The 5,437-nt window shown below is 47.6% G+C and overlaps 1 non-coding gene across 1 annotated transcript; it reads left to right on the top strand.

Moving 5' to 3' along the window:
* The first annotated feature begins 536 nt into the window (after nucleotides 1-536).
* Nucleotides 537-618, top strand: TRNAS-AGA (transfer RNA serine (anticodon AGA)). Its single transcript has one exon. It is a non-coding gene; the product is annotated as a tRNA-Ser (tRNA).
* Nucleotides 619-5,437: the final 4,819 nt, after the last annotated feature.

Below are 5,437 nucleotides of genomic sequence, written 5' to 3'. Positions count from 1 at the left end.
TTGGTTTTCCCTGCTTTATGCTCCTTTCGGCACCTGGTGACAGGGGCCCGCAGGCGGCCAGAGCACATTAAACAAAAATAAGAATGGGTGCGACGGTGGTATTGGGAGGGGGGGGGTGATGGTGGTAGGGGGATGTGACGTTCGCAGGGGTGTGACGGTGGCAGAGGGTGTGACGGTGGCAGAGGGTGTGACGGTGGCAGAGGGTGTGACGGTGGCAGAGGGTGTGACGGTGGCAGAGGGTGTGACGGTGGCAGAGGGTGTGACGGTGGCAGAGGGTGTGACGGTGGCAGAGGGTGTGACGGTGGCAGAGGGTGTGACGGTGGTAGAGGGTGTGACGGTGGCAGGGATGTGTGGTGTGTCTGTGTGAAACTATAAACTAAGAACTCTTACCCTTACATCAGCTCATATGATGAAGCCTGTCCTTAGACATTCATTGATTTGAAGGGATTATTATTTCTTTCCAATAGGAATACACTTTACTTAATGCTGTTATAATCAATTTAGTAAAAAGGGTGAAACTAGAGACAGCAACGTAAGCAGTGATGGCCGAGTGGTTAAGGCGTCTGACTAGAAATCAGATGGGATCTTCCCGCGTAGGTTCGAATCCTACTCACTGCGAGAAGGTTGGTTTTTGGAGGCCTGGTCGACGACCGGGCCGCGGGGACGCTAAGCCACGGAAACACCTGAAGGTACGTACCAGAGGCTTCGTGTGGCCGGTGACCTAATCGCACATGTTCACACACGTGTTTGAACATCTTCCAAATGCGCGTCAGCTTAGGGGTGAATGATCGATACTGTTTGGATGCGTTTTTTTTTTTTGTTATGACTGGCACGGCCAAGATGAGGCTGGCCATGGCTGAGCGTCTTGTGTTGTGGTTGCTACATCTCTGCTTGTGCAGAGGGTTGGGCCAGCGTTGGGATGGGAACCCTGGTTTTATACATAACAGTAATAAGACCGCCGACGTCTCTCCTGCGTCGAAGGCTGTGACGTACGGACTTGTTCAACTGAAACTGATGAAGAAGTGACCAGAGGTGAGCCGCCTCACTCCCCCCCCCCCACACACAACCCTTTCTCTTTCTTATTCCAAATGCGATATCGGAACGAATAACAAACAACTCAGCTATGGCTGCGTTACGTTAAACAGGACGTTGTCTTCATGAAGAGGAAGCGCCTGAAGTCAGTTTTTTTACACACAAAAAAAACAATCAAGTACTGTATAGTTACCTTCTCTTACAAACAAAATTTGAGCACTAGCGATAAACACCTGAATTATGCTGCACTCGATCACACAGCACACAAAAAAGATCGAACGAAATATTGTATTCAGAGGCGTGACAGGAGAGGACACATGAGTGAATAGGTTGACTTTAGGTGAGAAAACCGTCCCCTTCCAGCCCCCCCCCTCTTCCCCTGCCACCCCCCCCCCCCACACCCTTCCCTGCCCCCCCTTCATCCCTCCCTGCCCCTTCCCCCCACATCCCTCCCTGCCACTTAAAAAATATTTTACTAGTAGCACATTGGTTAGTAGAGTGTGTTTACTTCTGATTGGCCCCGAGTTCGATTCCCAGGAAGGACAAGACGTCTGGGCACCCTTTCATGGACCTGATGCCTCTCTTCTCCTTGCATTAATTAGGTACCTTTGAGTTAGGCAACTGTTGTGGGGTTGTATACTAGAGGGATTTTGATAAGCCTATCGTCATCAATGGGAAACAAATCATGACTAATCTGTCCAGAGGGAAGGGTAGACAGTCTTCACAGTGTAGGAGTGATGGGGCCCTCCCATCCCATGGTGGGGACAGTCTTCACAGTGTAGGAGTGATGGGGCCCTCCCATCCCATGGTGGGGACAGTCTTCACAGTGTAGGAGTGATGGGGCCCTCCCATCCCATGGTGGGGACAGTCTTCACAGTGTAGGAGTGATGGGGCCCTCCCATCCCATGGTGGGGACAGTCTTCACAGTGTAGAAGTGATGGGGCCCTCCCATCCCATGGTGGGGACAGTCTTCACAGTGTAGAAGTGATGGGGCCCTCCCATCCCATGGTGGGGACAGTCTTCACAGTGTAGGAGTGATGGGGCCCTCCCATCCCATGGTGGGGACAGTCTTCACAGTGTAGGAGTGATGGGGCCCTCCCATCCCATGGAAGAAACAGTCTTCACAGTGTAAGAGTGACGTGCAGCTCCTTCAACAAGCCATACTGGAGTGTCTCCCAAATAATACACTCTCTGTTATCAGTTATTATGAGTGGATCTTGGCCTCAGCCTCCACTGGTTCAAGTCACTCCACACACACCATTACTTGAGCCTTCACTGCTCACTCAGCAGAGAGGAGGATACAACACGGTGCACCCAGAAGCCTGAGTGCACCATTCCTGGTCCTCAAGCCTCCCAGTTAGACCAGAAGGGCCTCAGGTAGACTTTCTAATTGCTTTCTCCTGAGATTTATCAGTTAAAAACCACACGAACGGTTGTCCTTTGTATTGTTCAACCAGCCTGTGGCCTTACCTGCTTTCACAGAAAATAGTAATTTTGCCTTTCAGGAGGTGGTCCCATTTAGCACATGACGTGTTTCTGAGTTTGGGGTTGGCATCTGTTTTGGTCTCATGCTTCTTGCCTTCCCGGCTGAGCAGCTGCCATGCCTCTCACAAGTATTTAATTGAATTCCCATACTTCTTTCATACCTCATTCGCTAATGTTGCATTAAGGATTCTTTCTAACTAACTCCTAAGGCCCAATAAGTGAGGTGGTCTTAACACCAACTGGATGAGACGCCATCTGGATCAAGGTGGATGAGAGACAAAAGAAAGATAACTCAAGTATGTATCTAAAATGATAACACGCCTGAGAAGGAACATTCAGAATTATAAAGCCAATCTGAACGTTAAGAGTGTGAAGGTGTTTGATTATCTGGCGTTTAAGGCTGAAGGTCACCTGGTCATTGACCGACCAACGAGTATACTTTACTGTGGATCATAGTTATATATTATAGTAAACTTTCCGGGCATTAATACTGAGAAGCGGAGTAAACCTCTATGTACACGAAGAGGCTATGTCTCGCCCCCCTCTCTCTCTCTCTCTCTCTCTCTCTCTCTCTCTCTCTCTCTCTCTCTCTCTCTCTCTCTCTCTCTCTCTCTCTCTCGTCTCTCTCTCTCTCTCTGTCTCTCTCTCTGTCTCTGTCTCTCTCTCTCTCTCTCTCTCTCCTCTCTCTCTCTCTCTCTCTCTCTCTCTCTCTCTCTCTCTCTCTCTCTCTCTCTCTCTCTCCTCTCTCTCTCTCCCTCCCTCTCTCTCTCTCTCTCTCTCTCTCTCTCTCTCTCTCTCTCTCTCTCTCTCTCTCTCTCTCTCTCTCTCTCTCTCTCTCTCTCTCTCTCTCTCTCTGTCTCTCTGTCTCTCTCTCTGTCTCTCCCTCTCCTCCTCCCCCTCCACGATTGCTCCAGGAATTAAAGAACTGGTTTCTTGCTTTTATAGAAACAAGTCGTAAATTTTGACACGAAGAATGGGGAATTAGCTGATTGTTTTGTTGGTGATTTATAAGACATTAAACGTCAATGGTTCCCGGCCTAACTTTATCCTCTCATATCTACTCTGAAATTATGGATAAAATTGGCTTCTACCTATTGCTCGTATAATTCGTTAGATTTCCCTACTACAATAGTAACTTCTAAAGGAAGACTCTCGTATATTTATGGCTCATATTCGTGTCTCAGACTTCCACACACACACACACACACACACACACACATGTCACCTGCCACGAATGGTATTTTGTAGTGAATATTCCTTCTTTCATTCTCCTAAATATTTTATATCTCTCTTATATGTGCTCTTTCTCGCCTCATATTTAGCGTCGTTTGGCACGGCTCATTTTTTCGTATCTCTTTCTATGTAACTCTGGGACTCCCATGTTATTCTGGGACTCCCATGTTATTCTGGGACTCCCATGTTATTCTGGGACTCCCATGTAACTCTGGGACTCCCATGTTATTCTGGGACTCCCATGTAGCTCTGGGACTCCCATGTAGCTCTGGGACTCCCATGTAGCTCTGGGACTCCCATGTAGCTCTGGGGTGTGCTTCGTTTTAAACTCTTGGAGATTTTTGCGTTTCATTACAAGCGGTGTAGCCTCTTGGATGGGGCTGTGTACCACAGACCTGGTTTATTGTGTCCTCTGTGACTCCTGACTGAGTATCCTGAGAGTTGTGACTCCGGACTGAGTATCCTGAGAGTTGTGACTTCTGACTGAGTATCCTGAGAGTTGTGACTCCGGACTGAGTATCCTGAGAGTTGTGACTCCTGACTGAGTATCCTGAGAGTTATGACTCCGGACTGAGTATCCTGAGAGTTATGACTCCTGACTGAGTATCCTGAGAGTTGTGACTCCTGACTGAGTATCCTGAGAGTTGTGACTCCGGACTGAGTATCCTGAGAGTTGTGACTCCTGACTGAGTATCCTGAGAGTTGTGACTCTTGACTGAGTATCCTGAGAGTTGTGACTCCTGACTGAGTATCCTGAGAGTTGTGACTCTTGACTGAGTATCCTGAGAGTTGTGACTCCTGACTGAGTATCCTGAGAGTTGTGACTCCTGACTGAGTATCCTGAGAGTTGTGACTCTTGACTGAGTATCCTGAGAGTTGTGACTCTTGACTGAGTATCCTGAGAGTTGTGACTCCTGACTGAGTATCCTGAGAGTTATGACTCCGGACTGAGTATCCTGAGAGTTATGACTCCGGACTGAGTATCCTGAGAGTTATGACTCCGGACTGAGTATCCTGAGAGTTCTGACTCCTGACTGAGTATCCTGAGAGTTATGGACTCCGGACTGAGTATCCTGAGAGTTCTGACTCCTGACTGAGTATCCTGAGAGTTATGACTCCGGACTGAGTATCCTGAGAGTTCTGACTCCTGACTGAGTATCCTGAGAGTTCTGACTCCTGACTGAGTATCCTGAGAGTTGTGACTCCTGACTGAGTATCCTGAAGGTTGTTATGATACTTAACACTTTAGAGTACACAACTGTTGTTATACTACTTATTGCCGTCAGTGTAAGACAGTCTTATATCTATCTCTAGATCTTTTTCTCTAGTTGTTCTAGGTTCCCCAATTTTCTTCACATTACACTTTCTGGTATTGAATTCCAGTAACCATTTGTGTGGTACTCACCCGGAGTGCTTGCAGGGACACGCTAGCTGCTTCACCTACATTCCAGATGTTCTTAGATAATGGAATTACTCAGTTCCCTGTTTCTTCACAGTAACATTCCATTTTCTATTTTATTAAGTTAGCTTCAGTAACTTCTTCATATAACCTGTATACATATTAACGGCTTCAAGTTAATGTTCGTTCTGATATCTCTGTGGTTCATTTGTGACTCCAAGCTTCAATCTATGCCCCTTGTTCTGTGTGTGTGTGTGTGTGTGTGGTGTGGTGTGTGTGTGTGTGTGT

This window comes from Procambarus clarkii, chromosome 18, assembly GCF_040958095.1.
Source record: "Procambarus clarkii isolate CNS0578487 chromosome 18, FALCON_Pclarkii_2.0, whole genome shotgun sequence".
NCBI classification, from domain to species: Eukaryota; Metazoa; Arthropoda; class Malacostraca; order Decapoda; family Cambaridae; genus Procambarus; species Procambarus clarkii.
Note: the sequence above shows the minus strand (reverse complement) of the source record. Positions and strands in the feature narration are given on the sequence as shown.